At 38.1% G+C, this 21,237-nt stretch overlaps 1 protein-coding gene across 5 annotated transcripts in view; it reads right to left on the bottom strand.

The window, feature by feature from the left end:
- sulf1 (sulfatase 1) overlaps positions 1–21,237 on the bottom strand; it is an 82,856-nt gene that overhangs the window by 53,789 nt on the left and 7,830 nt on the right. Inside the window, exon 1 of one of the 5 annotated variants that reach the window (XM_041967810.1) lies at positions 18,821–18,905. The exons of the other annotated variants lie outside the window; for them this stretch is intronic. The gene's annotated coding sequence lies outside the window, so the exon portion shown is untranslated. Of the gene's footprint in view, positions 1–18,820; positions 18,906–21,237 lie in introns of those variants that run through there. 5 annotated transcript variants of the gene reach the window in all.

Raw genomic sequence — 21,237 nt, 5'->3', positions numbered from 1 at the left:
AAGTGGCATGACAGCTGGTCTTGAAGCTGTTCATGTGTTGAAGTATTTGTAATATGCCCCGAAATGTCAACTCCACTTGTAAAATACTCAGTCCTGATGGATTTCGACATTTGATCACAAGCTCTAAAGATTTAATAAGAAGAAAACTATCTCTATATTATGCTAATTGAAGAGGATGCATGGTTTTAACTTTAACGGGTAAATATGGACCACCACCACGTACAACAGGAAAATATAAATGAAGAACATATTTTTTTCCCTTACAAAAAGACCACTGGTTGTCAAAAGTAATAAATCAGACTGTGTCCATCTGCTTCTGTGAACAAATTACACAACACAACCCAGCAACAGCACCACAGTAAGCCACTAAGCCTGTAGTGCATGCTGCTCTGTTCAAACAACTGTTTAGAAAGGTATTTGAGATTAAATATCATTGTGCATTCTCATTGTGGCAATTCACACTTCATTGAAAGCAATTTCATAAATCAGTATGTCATATCTTCTAACTTTAATATGTTTAAAAAAGACCTAATGCAATAATTATATGTCAGAAGAAAGAATTATTCCTTATTATTATATTATTATTCCATGGTTTAAAAATAATTTAAACCATGTTTTCAACTGTAGAACTAAAATCATTAAACGATTGTGATAACTAAGTTTAGTGCATACAATAGAATAGTAGCATAAGAATTTAGTGGCAGAAGCTACCCAATACAGAGGGCAAATCTGAATTCTTCAGGGGGCCATACCTCCTAGTTGGGTTTTTCCTTGTGGAAAGCACTGTCTTGCAATGAAATAGCAACTTTACAACTCACTTACTCATTTATAAATTAAATATAGCTTCAAGAGAAATAAATCAGATGGGAGTCATACTTTTCCCTCATGTTTTAGATAAAATCTACATTTCTTTAAAAGGGTTCTTTGTGCTCATTATACAGTCCAAGATCCTACTTAATGAATGCATTTCTTCAAGTCACAAAGCCACCAAGGTCTTTCATAAGTTAACCTAATTTATTTGAAGTTTTGTACTGCAATCTGCAATACTGAACTTTACTGTAATCTGCCCCTTTCTTCCCATTTTTAGGGGAGTAATTAAAATACCTGGATTGTTAGAATAGATCTTCTGGCCTCTGTCACATCACAGTACCAGCTCAGACTAGATTTATACAAAGTCTCCATCTTTACTTTTGAAATTAAATGAAACATCTGTGATGGGAGGTCCCCTTTTGACTCACTGTCTCCTGTCATGTGGTAAAAAAAACAAACAAACAAAAAAAAAAAAAAAAAACAACAACAAAAAACAAACAAACAAACAAAAAAAACAACAACACATAATTCACCTTTTGGGATTACTAATGTTGCTGTAGGGTTATTATTATCTTTTTTTAAACTGATAAATTGCATAAAAAAGATCATTCAGTTCAGGGGCTCCAGAGTTATCCTAGCACAGAGCCAGCCATTTTCATTAGTTCTCTTTCAGTCCACGGCTCTGATGCTGTTGACCCAAACGACGACTGAAAAAGCAGGATGCACTTTCCACAACAAACTTATGGAAGTTATGTAAAATCTTTGTGCACACACTGAATAATCTCAGCTTCGTTAAGACGTAGAGTCTGCTCTGTCCCTTCTTGTAGATGGCTTCTGTGTTGCAGTTCCACTCTGTTCTAATATCTAGCTGAACTCCCAGGTATTTATAGTCCTCCACAAACTCCATTGTTCTCCCAGGATGTAAATAGTGCTTTTCTTACTCCTTTGCTAAATCCACAATCTTCTTTGTTTTGTGTTCGAGGTGATCATTTCTGAACCACGCCATAAATTGACTGATCAGTTCTATGTACCCAGCTCCCTGTTCATCACTGAAATACCCCACAACTGAAAAGTCAGAGTACTTTTGCAGATGACAGGACTCAAAAATTTGCATTAGAAGTCTGAGATGTAAAGCGTAAAGAGAAATAGTGAGAGTACAGGGCAACTGTAGTCACTTATGGATAAGATTTTTTATTTTTACTGGAACATGTATTCTACCACCATCAGCTGCTCCATAAATCTATATTATAGCATAATATGCATACGATGTACATCTGCCATCATCAGCACATATGCATAAGCAGAGGAAAAAGTTCTTGTGCACTTTTGGCACCACTAAACCAATGCCCTTGATGGACTTTGGGGCTGTCCTGCTTCAAGCTGCTTTATGAGAAAATGCCAACTTTTAACACCACTTTTCTGTGGTTCTGCAACTGAGCCTTTAAAAAGGGAGGCCAGGGTTGACAATAACTGTGTGTAAATGCACATATGTGATATGTTCAACTGCTTATTTACTTGCTCATATTTAGGGTAGTTTGTAGATCTCAAAAGTCCTGATAAGATGTAATTTGTATACAACTAACTTAATCCAGACTGCAGCTCCACAGTCTGCAGACTGATAGAATCTAGCTCTTCTACAGAGGAACCTAAAAAATAAGTTAACTACAGTCTCCAAAAACTAATTAATACACACAATATTTTTTTTTCTTTGCAGCCAAACACAAGTACGTCAATGTGAGGAGGTGAGATTAGGCGGTCACAAATCCCAGGCAATAATTCCCAGCAGGAGGACAGTAGCAGACAGGCGGTAAAGTAAAGACCGTGTTAAGAACAACATCAATGAAAAACACCTGTTATTCCAAGTTTGAAACAAGGCCGCAACCGAAGAACAAAGTGTCGTGATGGGAGTACTTCTCAGAATTGTGGTGTTTAACTGTAAACTGCCATCTGAAAAGATCATTTTCCCTTCTTCCCGTTCTCAGAATTTACTGCTTCTACAACAATATGCTCACTGTTTATTGAGCCTTGCAGAAACATCTGGATTTCCTTGCCTGTTGGACTCATTCTCTGTTTCTATTCATGAGTTCAGGGATGAACTTTGTGCATTATCTTCCACTATGAGCCAAAAATCACGATGCTATAAATATGCCCCTGACAAGATTTACAAAACCATCTGCCAGCTAAAACTCATTTACTAGATTAATCCTTTAAGTAGACAATCTGTAGTGGTCACTTTCTCAACACAAATGATTCACAAAGGCACATTTGGAACAGCACTGTATTAAACAATACTTAGCCAAGCCAGCATTTTATTTAAAATCTACATTAAACTAAATTTGACATTCCTGTCAAGTACTGAAGCATAAAATGAATCTAATCTGAACTATTATGAAGTGACCATAACATAAAAATTACCCATGAAATAACAATTAATTTAAGAAGTTGTGCACCAGGCCGAGTCATTCCCAAATTTATTATTTTATATAGTGTCCTTAATAAAAGGACACATCAATTGCAAAGTAAAATGAAAGAACCTGATTTAATTTTCCACATAATCTAGAAAAAAGAGCTATCAAATAAAATAAACACTAACTCTGTAAAACTGACCACAATTTATAATACATAAACATAAATTTTATATTTTAAATAAAAATAAACAATGTATGAAAATGGGGCAGCAGACATAAAACATTCCACTGAAGGTGTTAAATACATAAAATACATAACTGTTATAATGGTGATGTGAAATAAATAAATAAAACAAAAAGACAACATGTGGATATGGATGAGAACAGAAGGGGGCTGTTAAGCTTTACCTATCACCACCTCAATTTTTCCTAACTTTAATTTTATGGGAGGGCTTCAAGTCTGTCTAAATAAGATAGTAAAGGGGCCTATGCGTCAGAATTTGATGCAATATTTTATCTTTTCTAACTTAAGGAACTGCGTCAGGTCCTTCATCCAAGATGAGGCTTTGGACAGATATGCCTATTTCCGCTCCAACAGGATCCTTCTCTGGGCGAGGAGGGTTGAAAAGCAAACATAGATTTCGAGTGGATATCCGTCCGATCCGGGGGCCTTGCCACTTTACATTACTGAGATAGAACTGAAGACTAGAAGGGTTTTTTTTTATTATTTTTGAATGGTTTATCTAGATTTGTCTTCTTATCAAAGATTATGGAGGAAATATCTAAACTGTTTAAAACTTTGAGTATGTTCAAATCATCTCAGCTGTACTTAAATTTGAACAAAATATCTGAAAAGTATTATTTATTTCAGTGTGGTCAACTGTCAGCTCATCTATAGTGTTCTGGATCTGAGGTACGAGCTGAGCTGAGCTACACTTGACATAGTGGGCCAAGAGACCACCTCCCTTTTAACCATATTCATATGCGAATCCACAAAATCTAAGCTAATATTATTCTGTTTTCTGTCTTGATATTAGGTTATACTGCATTTGTAAGCCCAGTCTCTCTTTATATAGTTAAGGGGAGGATGATGTGGAATGCCTATGATCCAATTCAAGAATTTAATCTTTAAGTTGTTCCTGCCTTCCTTTCCTGGCTTTATTGCGTGCTGTAGTAGTAGAAATTATTTCCTTCCCAATTACCACTTTGAATGTCTCCCACAAGAGAGAGGGTGATACTGAGTGAGATTTATTTATATGTAAACAATTATTTATAGCTGCAGATAAAACTGCACAGAAGTCTTTATCTGCCAGTAAAGTTTAATTTAATCTTCGACTAATGTGCCCAGTGTGGTTAAAAATGAACTACTTAACTTCTGCTATGTTCTCTCAGACACACTCTATTGATGGCTAAGTCGGCATCCATCTTGCATCTTACCTGTACTGTGAGCTCGCTCCAGACAGTAAAAAACAGTCTTCTTGTCTTATCTCTTGCACTCTCTCTGTTGTTTCCTCTCTTCCTCCAATAATGTCTTCTAACATTTGTTAATCACCCACAGTGCACGTTCAAAACAGCTGGTTTGTTTACACCTACTTGCCAGTGTGACGCTTGTGCAAAGCAAAACTCAGCCACCTCCCGGATAAAAAAAATTGCATAGTGCTGCTGGGCTGCGACAGCTTCAGTAAGGAGCATAATAAATGCCACTGTGCCATTAAACAAGTCCAGAATGCAGAGTTTTAAGGTCAAAAACTTATGGAGTGGGTCTTTAAGAGGAAGGTTGATATTCAACAGTACTGATGAATGGTCTAATTCCACAATGGCCAAATATTCACTTTAATCAAGGGGTAGCAGGGTTTCTATCTATAAATAAATAATCAGTTAAATATGATTAATGCACATATGAGAAGTATGAAAATTTTTTATTACACAGAAAAAGAAAGCACCATGACAACACAGCCTACCTCATTCATAAATGTTGTCAAGTCATGAGCCATTTTGGATGGCAACACACTGAGTTGGGACAAGGCCAGTCCAAGGTAGGGTCCATGACACAGTACAAGTCACCGTCAAACGATGTGAGTTCATGTAAGGTAAAACAGGTATGAGCCTAGATATAAAAGTAGCGTCATATCAGTTAGGGGCATTTATACACGTGAATGGAGTTTTAAAGAGAGTCCCACTCACCATTATGACTCGGCCCTGTGGATCTGATATGGACTCATTAAAAGTAAACTGTATATTTTTATGAATATTGCTGTTCCTCTTGCCTTTGTATTAAATTGTGAATGGTAAAATTGTCCTGCCCATGATGCGTTTTATTGGCCCTCTCATACCTTTTACATTCCAGCTAATAACGCAGACTGCTGAACCTTCCATTCTTGAACTGTTCATAAACAATTCAGTCATTATCATTTAAATCTAGGGGTGACCTGGCCCGAAAGCCCCAATCAAAAGCCCAGCATGTGAAAGCATATTGTTAAAATCCACAGAACCAGACATCTTACATTAAAATAAAACACACACAAATAGATCACGTAAACCAACATGGCAGCACAGAACACAAAATCACCCAAAACACATCCCAACTGTGTGTTTGCCTCCAGCACCAATTAAAACAGCAGCTCCTTGTACAACTCTCAGATCTCCAATAGTTACTGAGAAAATGGCCTGACTTGGGAGGTCTCCCAATCAATTTGTATGCAGAAATTACACGACCAATATATAAAATGAACCAGCATCCATAACAGTGATTGGAAACAAATAAGTGGCATTTAAATGCAAAAATACTGTAATTCAGGGCTGCATTATAACTAACACTGTCAACATGTTTTAAGTTAACACCAAAAGAACCAAGCTACTCTCACAAATTAAAAAGAAGAAACTGAACACATCTGTAAATAAATACTCTTTCAGCAGTGACAGTTAATTTGTTTAAGCCTCAAATATCCCATGCATGATTTCAGGCCAAGAGAGAGTCGAAGTTGGCGTTTGCACTTGGAAATGTTTATTTTTGTAGCCTTTGGATACAAAAAAGGCTGCCCAGTTTAAGAGACAGATTACACAAGTGAGCTGGATTTGAAGAAGCAATGAGAAAGAGTGAACTGATTGAAGAACAGGCATCACAACACCACAAGAGTCATTATTGTTCTCTCTGAGATAGTTATTGGTATCTATATTGACGTTAAAACTGGGGGTCTGTTGCTTGTCTAAAATTCTCCCAGATCAGCCTATTACACTATCATAAGTAACCCTTTAGGTGCTGGAGTTTTTATTTTGATAAAGAATTCAAAAGTCTGAATCTTGGAAGTGGTTTAAGAGAAAGGCATACAGTAAATGAGAAAAATGTTGAATATGAATCCGTGTTTATGATGGGGGGTAAATTTACTCTTCTCTTTTGAATATAGAACAGGATCGGCACATCTGAGAAAGTACTTCTACAGAGAAAATATCTTGTGTTTTCTCTGTAACCTGTTTTGCATCACAGACAATCCTCATCAGCTTGGAAGGATGTTTGTCAAACTCGATTTTCCTCAAACTCTGAAAAGCCCCATTTTCAGAAATCCCTTTAAAGTGATTAATTATTTGTACAGTTAAGATTCTTTTCTCTGTCTAATGACTTTTCCACTAAGTTGGAAGCACAGTTTTAAGGCATTCAAAGCTGTACTGAAATTCTGGCACTTGGCTGGACCACTTAGTCTAGACATAAATATCTTTGAAACTACTGGATGGATTTTCATGAAACGTTTTGCAGCTATCCATGAATCCCCCCATGGGATTTATCCATCCATTCATTAAGATTAATCTTGGTGACTTCTTTGACTTTCTCTTCCTTTTCCTACTATGAGATTCACCACCTCTGGACTTTACTTTTCTTCACTACCCAATTCCCCATTTCACCTCTTTCTGGCTCCTAATTCCTTATACGTACTCTGCAGCTTTACCATCATTCCAGATGTTCACTGGAGTCAAAGGTGCTTCTTAAATCCTTCCAGTCTCATGTCAGGCATCATTCAGCTCTTTTTCTTGCATCTTCTCTATTTCCTCCTCCACCCTCCCTGCAATCAAGCCTCACTTAAACTGTCCCACCCATAGGTATCCTTGTATCAGGACTTGCTGAGGCAGCATGTTTTTCTTAGGAAATGACTCATAAATTAGGAGAGCTCCCAGGCTGGCTGTGACAGTGCCAGACAAGTATACAGAAGGGTTACCAGATTAGTGCAACTTAGAGAAAGGCCAGACAGGCCAAGGTTAGAAGACCCATTTAGGACCATCAGTGACTTGAAATAAAAAAATAAATAAAAAAAACATATCAGATGGATGTGGTTGGTTCGCTCTAAACAGCTGGGCATAAAGTGTTGCATGGGCTACCATTGGAAAACTCCAAGCATCTGGTATATAACGTTTTTAAATTATTGAACAATTTTGTTTTTGTTTGTATGTTTTGTTTTCCTTTTAAAATGCCCATCTAGAAGTTATTCAGCCTCACTCTGTAAGATCATTTTAATAATTTCTGAAAACTACTTCTAGTGGGGTCATTTCTGGGGCTAAGACATCTAACCTTAAACAAGGTTTAGCTCACAGTACCACATGATGAAAGGCCTGAGGAAAGTCCCCCTAAACAGACCCTTCTGGGAAGCGTTCCTGTGATCTAAATGCTCCTTACTCTTTCAGGCTGCATATCACTTTTGATTAATCATGAATAAACACAACTTCATTTCCTTTTTATTCTATAGTTATGGATGTAGAGGCCCTTAGAAGTCTGGGGTGAGAACATCAGAGGTGGCTCAGCCTTCCATGTAGAACAGGTAGTACAGGACTGTATTACACCATTGACATCTAGCACAACTCTTAAATATTCTAGGGGAGAAGTTCATTGTGTCAGGGACTATACAGGAGGGACATGAAAACCAACTGAAGCTGGTTAAAAATTAAATTCTTATAAATGTTGATCATTGCAACAACAGAAAAAAATAACAGTTGCATAGTAGTAGATGGTATTTAAAGCCCCTAAATAAAGAAGACAAAATATCCAGTCGTACTTCCCTTATTGCCTCCATTAGATACTCCAATATTGTATGCGGCAGTGGCTCAGGCGGTAGAGCAGGTCGTCCAATGATCGGAAGGTCGGCGGTTCGATTCCCGCTCCCGCAGTCATCTGTCGTTGTGTCCTTGGGCAAGACACTTAACCCTCCTTGCCTCCAGTGTTGGCATCGCTGGTGTATGAATGTGTGGATGAATGTTCGGTGATGGTCGGAGAGGCCGTAGGCGCAGACTGGCAGCCACGTTTCCGTCAGCTTGCCCCAGGGCAGCTGTGGCTACACACGTAGCTTACCATCACCAGGTATGAGTGAGGAGTGGATGAATAATGGATTCACACAATGTAAAGCGCTTTGGGTGCCTTGAAAAGCGCTATATAAATCTAATCCATTATTATTATTATTATTATTATCCGACATGTGAATAGTATATTACACATGTAGCTCTTAAAACTTGCAAACAGACAATTAAGCAAGTATATTTTAGCCTTGATGCAAAAGAAACAGGGAAGCTTGGAAATATGCAGCAGCAAAATTAATTATCAACAATGTATGCAGATTTTGGACTAAATGAATCGTTAAAAATATATTTTTCTGAGAGGACCTTGCTTCTGTCAGCGGCACAATGCAAAAAACCCCAAATCCTCAATGCTTTACCACACCATACCTACCTTCAGGCCTGGCCCCATACCACTAAAAACATTTAGCTTTATTCATTGATTCATTCATCCATTACATGTCGCGGGTAAGCGAGGCTATCCCAGCATTTTAACAGGTGAAAAGCAGGGTACACCCTGGACAGGTCAAGAGTTTATCACAGGGCCAACACAGACAGAGACAAACAACCATTCACACTCACACTCCTAGGGAGAATTTAGAGTGATCAATTAACCTAACATGCATGTCTTTGGACAGTGGGAGGAAGCCGGAGTACCCGGACAGAACCCATGCATACACGGGGAGAACATGTAAACTCTACACAGAAAAGCTACCGCCCCCCGGGTTCAAACTTCCCCCCATCAGAGGCTCGAACCAGCAACCTTCTTGCTGTGAAGCTGCAGTGCTCACCACACCACTGTGCAGACTGATTTGGCTTTATATTAAACAAAAAATTCCATATAAGAGGATCATAATTGTTTGGCAGCTGAAATCTATTTTGTAAAAAAAACAAACAAACAAAAAAAAAAACATGCATTGTAAAAGAAGCAAACACTTTCATTTTCAACACTACACCAAGCGGTATCCTTATTTCCCAAATGGTTGCAGAGGTTTGTTGTAAAAAGTGGTGCAAAAGCGGTAACCATACAACTGATACCAATGAAAATATTTTTCATTTTGGAGTTTTGATATTTAATTATAGTTTCTGAAAAACAGGCATATTCATTTCTGTTTTCTGTAGCCTCCCTTCTTCTTGGGAAACAGAGTTATATATGTTAAATGTTAATGTCTTTGGGCTGTGTGACTGCAGATACTGACAAGGTGGAGGGGCTAAGTCCTGTTGATAAGATCAGGAGGTGCCTGGGGTTATTGTGGTACCCCTTTGTGGGCTGTCATTTCCTGTTTTATGTGTCTAAAGTTGTAATTGAATAACCTTTATTAGCCTTAGTCTCAGCGTGTTTCCAACTATTCTGTAGTGCTCGTCTTTGTGACGCTTTTCTGTAGAGACAGAACAATTTGAGGACTTTATGGTTAGAAACCTGGAAACACTAGTTTCTAATGTAGCGTTATAGAGAACATGGTGAATGATTTGGAAAGTGTATTTTATAGTAGGAAAAAAAAAAGGAATTAAAGATAATGAATTAGACATCAATGTATCCAAGAGGAGACTAAGACAGAAAATTCAAGTGACGTTGGGAAAGACTAATGTAGTTTTATCCTTTCTTATGAAACAGCTGAGTTTTGGTGAGATTCACTAAATTGCATTCTCAGATAAATCCATCTGGCCAGGCTCCAAAAATAGTTTAAGGCCAGAACAGAGTTCAGAGCAATCAGTGTCCTATAATGGTAGTTATGACAGAGTTTAGGGTGAAGAGAAATCAACAGTGTGGGCTCCATTTACATGAATGTTTTTGTGTGTTTCTACTTGGTTTAACTTATACATTGGATTTCCTGGAGGTTTCTGTGAAACAAACCATCTGCCACATCAAGTTAATTTTGTTCTTTTAGTGACAGTAAAATCCAAGGTACGAGTTGGTAAACCCTATTATACACAATGATTCCAGACTCATTGCTGGGAACAATGGGAGTTGTAGCTTTGGCCCATCATTAGAAGAGCATGAAACAAAGTGGAAATGCTACAGTCTGCCAGCAGCTAGTGGATAAATAATCACACCATGCATGGCTAAGCTTTTTATCAACTCCCGCATGTAAAATCAGCATCGCAGCCAGTGTGAATAATATTGAGGAAAATAACCTCATCCATACCACAGCCTGTGAACCAGCTAGCTCACTACACGTCCACACCACTGTTTCTCTGCATCAGTTACAAGTTTGATGTGATTTTTTGCAATACTACTACTCCAAGTTAGATCATTACTTGGCAAAATGCTAAAACCTCAACATTCCACCTCTTGCAGCTTCACAGCAAGTTGGTTGGCCACAAATCTTGATGGTGAGTTGTACCATTTTCAAGTCCTGGCAAGTATGATACTCTTTCAGCTGGTAGTGTTTGCTGGTTATGGCTGAGGCAACCTTTGTATCACTGCTGAACATAGTGATTATGCCATTAGCGATAGCAGCCTTCTGGGAGGATTTTTGCAGCCCCTGAGCTTGTACATTGTCTTCCACATTGATGAACATTGCGCTTTCTCTAATAATACAGAGAATCTTTAGCATGCTCTTTCAATACCCAAGTTTCAACAATTGATGTGTTCTCTTTTTGATATTTTCAGTTGAATGTGGGGTTATATTTAATTTGGCCATTTCTATACTCTGTTTTAAAGGCAAAATAAGAAGCACTGACACCTAGGCTGTGTCCGTATGTCCACCCTACTCCCTAACCCCTCGTTTACTACATAGGGCTGCACCATATAGCACTCTACATAGTGCACTCATTCTCTTGGCGATTCGGACACGAAGCTGCCTATTTTTCCCTCACCGCAAACCACGTGACTACCGCCGTCACCACGGCAACCACAACCCACGTGAAGATTTCATTCCAAATCCAATCCAAAGTTGTGTGTAAATATTTTTATTTTTATTCCTTATGTTGTATTTTATTCTTTGTTTGTTTGCTTATAGGTAATTTCGCGCCGCTCAATTTTTTCGCCTCCTTGCGCCATGTTGAGCTTCTGCCCGCAATGCATTGTGGTCTATATTGACCCGTCTAGTGACCATCGATGCTCACTACTTTTCAAGATGCATTGTGGGTAATTTTGAGTGCCCTACTTGTTTCTTTCTGGACATTCGGACACTCCGACAAAAAGACGTGACCCCTAGGTCACTATATGTAGGGAGTAGGGTGCACATTCGGACACAGCCCTAGTGTTAAAAATCAGAACTGCAGTCGAAAAAGAAAAACACAGAGAGCGTTCTTCCCCCATCCCCACCTCCCCCTCGGAGAGTTTTGCGTAGGTTGCCGGTTTGTGAGTGGAGGGTTCTTTTATACAGTCTATGAAGGACGGAGAACATAGCGCCAGCAAACATCACGATGAAGAGCGAAGATAATTCACACACACAGTAAGTTGCTATGCTTTGCAATGCTACGTTTACGTTAGCATTAAATAAAGTATAAACAAACGCTACATTAATCAAGAAATGGCACGCAGCGGCAGTTTTCCCCTAGTCTCACTTAAATTAATTTGATAGTAATTTCATAAGTTTAAAAGGACAAACACAGTACTCACTTGGCCCAAACATCATTACATTTGTTGTTGTAAACTAACAGGCCACCAATTTACTTCACCCCCATTCAACCCCACATTTTAGCCCATCATCTTCTCAGCGCACATAACCTCGACAAGGGTTTAGTGAGCTGGTTAGTCGATTTTTTAACAAACCGACCACAGAGGGTGAGAGTAAATGGTGTTTTATCAGATGTGCTTTTATCCTCCACAGGCTCGCCCCAGGGTTGCGTCCTTTCACCACTTTTATTTATTTTATACACAAATGAGTGCAAGAGTCAGCATCCAAACAATCATATTGTCAAGTTTGCTGATGACACAGTGATCGTGTCATTACTAAATTCCCTGGACACAGATCACGGCCTGGTGGTGAAGGATTTTATTGAGTGGTGTGAAAGCTCATTTTTAAGTATTAATACTTTTAAAACAAAAGAAATGTTGGTTGATTTCAGGAAGAACCCTCCACCAATCCAGCCTGTTTTAATTCACGGCCAGACAGTAGAAATGGTACAGCAGTACAAATACCTGGGCACCATCACTGACGATAAATTAACATTTGAGGCAAACACTGATGCTGTCTGTGCAAAGGTCCACCAGCGCATGTATTTTTATCGGAAATTGAGAAATTTTAATGTGGACTCCACTTTCATGAAGATGTTTTATTCTTGTTTTATTGAATCTGTTTTAACTTTCTCTTTTATCTGCTGGTTTGGGTCTCTGACTTTGAAAGATAAAAATAGATTAAATAGCATCATTAAAAGATGCAGCAAGTTAGCAGGGGTCAGCTTCACTGAGCTCTCTGTCCTGTATAGAAACAGAGTCATTAGGAAAGTTAGAGCTGTCGCCGCTGACCCGACCCATCCCCTGTTCCATGAATACAGGCTGTTATCCTCAGGTCGCCGGTATGCTATGCCACGGTGCCGGACAAATAGACTAAAAAATCCATTTATTCCGGCTTCCATTGGCTTAATGAATAGTGGGTGTTTAAATTAACCTGTGTGATGTTGTTGTTTTGTTTTGTTTGCTTGTTTTATTTTTAAATTGAATGTGGCGTCATTTTCATTGTCATTGCTGGCTGCACAACAAATTGCCCCTCAAGGGGATAATAAAGTTTTCTAAACTAAACTAATATATCCATACAGTCACACAAATTCATTTAATGAGTGCAGAGAAATAAATTAGACTAAAATCTTTGTAAGTCAAGATAAACTTTTCGGTTAATTTAAGCAAAATTCCGGTGTTTACCTGTCGAGAAGAAACTTTGCCAGCTCAGACTTCACCTTGCAAAAGATTCTCCAATATTGATTCTCATTTTATTCCATTTTTGGTCGTTTGCTTTTTTAGCAGGATGCCGAGGCTTTTTAGGTTTTTCTGAAACAATTTCTGGTCCGCTTCTTTTACTAGTTTCCATTTCTGCACGCTGCTGCTCTTTTGCCGACATAAAATACCAAACGCTGTCTTGTTGTTGTTAGGCAACCGTGGGGAGTTGCATATGATTGGTTAAGGAACCAGGAAGTTGGAAAGAGCAACACGGTGCACCCAAGTTATTCCGGCATGGAACTCTTATTTTGAAGGAGAAAAACTTGACAAAGACATTGCTGATGTAGGAGACAGATTGTTTATAGGGAAGTTTCCTTTTAACCCTCGCAGCAAATGAGAACATTTTAAATTATTTTTAAGGAAAAAAATACCAATTATTCAGCCTGTAATTTACAAATAGTATCATACACTCTTACATACAGTCTACAGCATCATACAGTCTTTTTTTATGGGGGTGGGGTAGCTGTTTGAATTAAATAAAATAAAAATAAAGCTAACCGTCATGGATAGCTACAATTTTGTAAATCAGACCACATACTGTAAGTCAAAGTGTGAAAAACTCAAGAAACTTTCAATACTGAATGAATGTTCTGTAATTTTCCACCACAAGAGACAAGGAATTTCACTTGTCAGTGAATTTATGTTTATGGGCAGTTTCTAAGGATGTATAGGGGCACAAGGGTTTATTTTAGCATATTCTCTTGGGATAACTTCAAACCTCTTGAGCAGACAGACATAAATCCAACTTGACTATACAGGGTGCATGCATTGCACATAGTACAAATACAAAAAACAAACAAGCCATTTAGCATAAAGTATGCAAGTGCTAAACATCAGTGAGTCAATTGGCCCAACGGGATGCCATCCATTTTTATGCCCAAACGTTCCAAAGAATAAAAGCTGGCTGTTCAACAAGGTATTCAAACTTCAAGTCAAGCATGTTTCTCACATTATTAAATGAGGCCTTTTTAAAAGAATTTCCTTTCGAGCAGACGGCAATAAAGAAAGACTGAGAAAAGTCTGATTCTTAACATAGAGCTATATTCAGTCTGATTCAAATGAGTATTTCAGATTGACCAGGTGACGTCTAGGTTTGGGTTGAATTCCCTTAAAGCCGACAACAGCAGGAGCTCTGTCGGTGCTACAGCAGGAGTACAAGTCTGGATAAGCCTGTTCTCGATTCCCAACAGAATGAAGAGAAAAGGAAAGCCTTCAGGAAAGTCCTTAAAATGACCATGTTCTCACAGTCAATGGTGAAGGGCAGCTGTCCCTCTCACCTATCCTTAAGTTTACCCCTAAGCTCAGCTCCACTTTGAGCTGCCAAAATCTCTAGCAACAGACTAGCAAATTAGCATTTTATGGCCGTTGGTTGTAAGGAAGGACAACAGAGAACATGTTAGGAGGTGGAGAGGAAGGCAGGAAAGAGGAAGTAAAGGCTTTATTCAAGAGAGCAATGACTGGGATTGTCTTTCACGTGGCTGTAAAATGTATATAAATTAATGTAAATGGATGTAAATAAACCATTTATCAATAAGATGCATGGTGACCATATAAGGGTCAAGGAAATAGAAAGAGAAAAAGGTGAGCAAAGAACTCTAGCTATTCAAGGAAACAATTTCTACAACAATAAGTATGGTTAGCGTCTAGCTAGGCACTACTCACTGATAATTTAGATCTTTTAAGACTACTTTCAAGTTCATCCAAAAACCTGCAATTGAGAAAATAAGCTTCCTTTAAAAATCCCAACTTTAACTAATCCAGTGGTAATAGAGAATGAGAATGAGGGATGACATGCACTTTTTCTAAAACCACAAGATGTGGCTGAAGAGGAGAGTCTAAGCAGAATGAAGTTTTCGATGAGTTACCAATCAAGTATCATCTATGGAGAGCAAAAATACTGTATAGGAACTTCTTATTATTCCTCAGTTAAAAATTCACCATTTCCAGCTACATTAAAAACTGTAATAAAGTAGGTTTGTTTGTGTAGCTGCCATCAAATTCAAAATGAGCTAATATTTTCCATCAAATGGGAAAATAACTCAGTTTCAACATCTGATTTAAGTTCTATTGGGAACAAAATGTAAGCTTATGCTATTTGTAAATCATTGCTCTGCATTTTGCATTTTTATGTACATTTTACAAAGTAGGCTGTCATCACTGGTAATTACAGTGAAAAGCTCTAAATTAGCAAGTTGTAAGACCAGTAATGACAAATAGACTTTAACCCAGTAAACCTTTCATTACGCAGCGAGGACAACTCCAGACTGAGGGCACCTCCTGGCCATATGGAAGTAACAACATTAATTTAATGGGTTAACAACACTCATAGTGGGTCAGTTGAAGTTGTGGAACAAATACAAATACTTTGTGAGAATTGCCGTGCAAGCTAAAACGCAACACTTAAAAATGAATGTCAGACAGGAAATACCAGTAAGAATCTCACCTGAGTGTGAAGTCATTAGGCTAGATGTCACTGTTAAACATCTAAATGCTTTTATAGGAGCATTGTTACATTTACGAAACAGCTAATTCTTTATTTGGTTCCTCCCGTGAGAATAAACAAAAGACAGCAGCTGAACTCTTGACCTTTTTGTTATAGTTGAATAGATTTAATTAGGGAGATTGCACGAAGTTAAGAAACGCCATCCAAAATGACTTTACTTCACAACTCTATACTGCCATCTCTTCTCATCTTTTCAATTTTCGTCAAAGGAAAACAAAAAAAAAAGTTTGGTGCATTCTAAAATTACACAATTTCTAAAAAAAAAAAAAAAGAAAAGGAAAAGAAATTCCAATTCAACTTTATATCAGTTGATTTTATTAACAAAAATCATTTCAACTTAAAAACTTCTAAATAAATCTAATTATACACCAAATACATTTGAAAAGAAATTAGATCAATTCCTTAAAACTGTTTAATGCCAATTCATAAGATGTTGAATAGCTAAGAAAAGCAACAGATCACATCAGATTTTCTCTTCAATTTAGTATCTTGTCCTGACCACCTATGAAGCAACAAAACACTGAAAACCCCTCTGAAAAAGGCTAAAAAGAAACTTCTAGTAGAGTCTGGGTAAGGAAGGACTGGTTTCATGCAGCATTTTAAAAAGTTTTACTTGAATTAATCTTAACTGTAAAATGTGATTTCAGCATTGTAGCTTGGTTTGCCAGACTGGTGAGGAGCAAAATTCCAAAGGAGTTCATGGGAATTTTGAGTTGAAAATTGCAAAATGTCACCATATTTTGCAATACTACAATTTAAAGAGATATACATTTCCTATGTGCTATCCCCCAGTTCAGGATCTGCTTGGGGTAAGCTGGGGTAAGTTTGGGTCAGTCCACAGTGGCTACGAGAGTTTCACTATTCAAAAGCTGTTCTTCCAGTTTGAGATGTCTCACTTACAAAGATGCAAATAAACTCTTTTAGCTATAACTGAGATTATAGCTAAATTAGGCAGAGAATTAACTGAACATATGACCGAGTAAACAGAAGGGAAAGTAGGTGAAAAGAGGCAGAGGAGCCACTGTTAAGTGAGCTGGCTGGAAAAAAGCACCTGTAAAAAAATGTCCTACATAAATTAAAATACTTCATAAAACAGGTGTTCAAGTAGAGCAAGCACATGCTACAATTCTAAATGAACAGAGATATTTAAGCATTGTTAAATTAACTTGGATAATTAGTGTCTTAGTGTGTAAATGCAGTGAAACAATGTAATTACTACAGTACATGTTGTCACATTGAAAACAGCTCTATGGTCTCTGCTAGACAGGACACAAGCTCTCAGCAGAGCTCTGCACACACTCATGTAGAGCCTGTGTGGGCGTGACTGACACAAATAAGCATGCTTCACTGTCAACCAGAGGACAATGATTATAAAGTTTGTAACCTTAAGTGAGTAGTCGGTTATTTGGCTGACTGATATTAACAGGTTTTGCAACCCTGCCACAAAATAGTTTCATCTCAACGGTTAAAACTTGGTCTTCTGATGAATTTAAATCTACATGTAGGGACATGACAGCAGTCAAATGGCAGGAAGAAAATGAAATACAAGATTTTTACATGACACAAAAAAACATATCAGTAATGTGCCAGATGTCTCAATCAACAACAGCAAGTTTACTTTAACAGATGAGCACATTTTTGTTGACACAAGTGAGATAATATTTTCTTCAGCTGTTTTAAATAATAAAAAAGTGTAAAAATGGATAAACATATAAATTATAGCATATTATTGGCCTGCCAGACCTAGATGTAAATGAAAGATTTGCTTACAAAATGACCAGCTGTTACATAAAACTATCAATGCACCTATCCCATTTCTAGAAGAACTCAAATATATTAAAAAAGTACAACATATCTATTGAAACCAGCAAAAACAGTTGTTAAACTGGGACCCCACTTCTTTTTCCATAACTACCACCTGTGCATACAGATCAGCACACACTGACAGAGCAAACTCTCAGCCAATCCGAGGAGGTGGTTTTGTGTAAATGTAGGAGGACAAGTCCCTGTTGATCCCACCGCGCCCACTGGTTTCCCCTCTTAAAGTCCTGGAAGCTAAATAACTGAAGTATAGAGGTAATTTTGAGTGCACTGCACCTTGACCACCAATGCAAACACATGCAAACACAAAAGCCTGACATGCTGTACATCTACCCACTCTTTCCCTCATCCTCTCCTCCGCTCATCACCTTCCCCCACACAATCTGACTTCTCCCATTTCGCAATCCTTATAAACAAACACTCCAAATGCTAACATTGGCTAACACACACTGCAAGCAAAGCCATATGTCACCCCACACATGCACACACACGTCACCACTCTGGAAGGATAGATGTGTAAACGAAACAAACACAAATTCCAACAGCCACCAATTTGCTTATCATTTAATGCATCGGCTGAATTTTTTTTCCCCTCCTTGCCCTCATTTGCATGTTTCACTTTCTTGGCCAACATGTATTCCATCTGTTAGCCAGCTGGTGGAAGTGGAGGATGGGGGTAGAAGTGAAGTGCCTGCTCAGCCAGTTTTTTTGTGACTCTTAACGGTCAAACTTTCTCCCAACGACTGTAATGACTCTTCTATGAGCCTCATTAGGGCCTGACCCAGTACTGGTTTCACCTGCCTGCATGGTGTCACATCCAGGCCATGGACACCACAGTACTGGACACAGAACACTAACAAAATACTGACATGGTGGTCATTCATGTTGCATCATTACTCATTTCTCACAGGACAAAAACAAGACAGACCACTGTAGGTTAATGAATATGCAGAAACAATAACATCACTTCATTTAATTCCTGCCTCTTGTTTAGCAGAAGGCTGTAAAAATTAAGGGCACAGTCAACTTGGTTAATTTATTAGATGAAATTATTATAGTAGAGGATTAGTGTTGACTCACCCATCCTACATCTCTAGAGCAGGTAACAGTGAATGGAGGCCTTTAAGCAAAGTCTGTGTGTCAAAACGTGTCACTCATCAATCTTTTCTTCATTCTCCTCCTCCTCGTCGTTCTCAATGACAGACGGGTTCAGGGCAGGTCTGGGGCTGACAGCATGTAACTCGACCCTGCCCGGTGCCCCCTCTCTCACTCTAAAGATCTTGGCTCACTCCCATTCCCAATGTTGGTTTAACCCGATGTTAATGTGGCCCTTCTGTGCTTCTGAAACAAAGTTCTGTTCCACCAGGTCTAACATATGTCTAGCCTCTGACACCTCTGCTGTCCAATGTAGTTTTTAAGTAGCACCATCTAAAACAAGACAAAATGCATTTGTACATCTGTTGTCACGTGTTACAGCTTATCACAGCGGGAGGAAAACATATGTGACCAGCTCTGCTGATAAACTGGTAACTTTAAGTTTTACAATATTTCAAAACCATTAGATTCAACTTTTATAACTATTTTCCCTCCTCTTTTTTAATTTTCTTTTTTATCCCCCCCATGGGATGGGAATCATTGAGACTCAATTAAACTGAAATCTAATACGTCAATTCAAAGAGTCGGGTCACACAAGAGCCGATTCCCCTTCCACCCCACTCCACCCAAGTTATTTAACACCATGAAGCTAGAGATATGAAAAATAATATTTTTTATTTCCATTTTTTTTAATTGGATGTTTAAATAAAAACCAAACCATTCTTTTTTTCTTTATGGATAACTATTTCTATTTTGAAAGTGACTGCCAAAGAAGTGTTTTTAACTGCAAAACATCAATAAATTTAGTGTAGGTAAGAGAAAGTGCCCAGCTGTATACACAGGATTTTAACTATTGCATTGATAATGTGAGTGGTGCAAAGCTCTTAAAACTTGTAAGACCAATAACGTTAGTGTTAACCATATTTATCAAATGGCAAACTGTTCAGGCGCACTGACCCAAATGTTTCCAAGTTTTGACTGTTGCCACTGGAAAGGAAATAAAAACTAGAAAAAGTCCAAACATGACGTGATACAATATTATTCATTACACAAACTAAAGTTATTGGATTTTTCAGAGAAATACATGTTTGTAGTTCTTTTGGACAAATACAAGACAAATAAGATTATTTCATGCAAGCAAGTATACCAAGTGTACTTTCTACAGAAAGTGTAAAAGTTAAGGATTCATTGGCAATAATGTGCATCTTTTTTTTTTCCTGAAACAGCTGGATTTATACTCATGCAGCCGTAGGTGCCTCGTAGATTTGCTTGCACTCATGAGTACAGACTTGAGAAAGAGAGAGCATAACTCCCACTAGCTAAGACAACACCACACCATACTTCTCAGAAAGATAAGACCAAGGAATAGCCCAGTTCCATAGACACACACCTGAGCTGGCATTGTAAGTAAATTACAAACCCACACTGGCATTTCTGTAAGGTCCAGAAATCAAGGTGGAACATATGGCTCTTACCAGTGACGCTGTTACCTAACAGACACACTTGCTATGTGTGAATACACACTAATCTTCATTTAGGGCAGGTGTAAAATTAATTCTGAGCAGGAAGACATCCAACGATGACCGGGAATCAGAGGATGTTGAATCATTAAATGTAATGGCCTATTTACTTCATGCTTAAAGAGCTAATGACTTAAACTGAAAGTGATTCCTTATAGACTTCATACAGAAATTCCATCTATATCTACTAAACCAGTCAGTTTTTTGTTTGTTTGTTTTTTTACCTGCATAAAAACTACATAAGCTGACATTGATAAAACTCACTTAAAGAAAAAGAGTAATCTTCCTTCAAAAACATTTCCAGATTTTCTAACCTTATCGCAGTAAAGGGAACACTCTGTCCCTGTGACCCTTGGGGCAGGGCTGTCTGGATTACTTAGCTTCTGGTAGGGTCTCAAATAGCAAATCAGACTCAGGCATGAAGCCAGACAACAAGCAAATAACACTTCATGTGTGACTAAGACAAATGTTCAGGAGGTACCAGTGTGGATGAAAAACTTGCCTGTTTTGTAAACATAAATAGTTTAACACATAATTGGTACTATGTCTCCTCTATTTGCAGTAAAGTGTAAAAAAGTAATGCAGATAAATGATCACAAGCTGGGAGATGTCATCAGAACAGTTGTGGAACATGTGTTTCAGCACTGCTGCTCCAAATACAGCATATTGGTATTAAATTGTGATACCAAGTTTGCACTTCGCATTAGAGCCAAGGACTGTGTTTCTTGGATGCAATTCTTGATACGCTCTTTGTTTCTCTTTCAAAATGTGCTGCTGTTCTGTGAATCCCTAAACGACTCTTCAGAGGCAAGCAGAAGCACTCGGTATGGAGAGAAACAAACCCAGATGATTTCTTAAGTCCAGGCTTTGAAGTTTTATGGT

The sequence above is a fragment of the Melanotaenia boesemani genome, chromosome 18 (assembly GCF_017639745.1).
Source record: "Melanotaenia boesemani isolate fMelBoe1 chromosome 18, fMelBoe1.pri, whole genome shotgun sequence".
Lineage (NCBI taxonomy): Eukaryota > Metazoa > Chordata > Actinopteri > Atheriniformes > Melanotaeniidae > Melanotaenia > Melanotaenia boesemani.
This window is presented reverse-complemented; position numbering and strand designations above follow the sequence as displayed.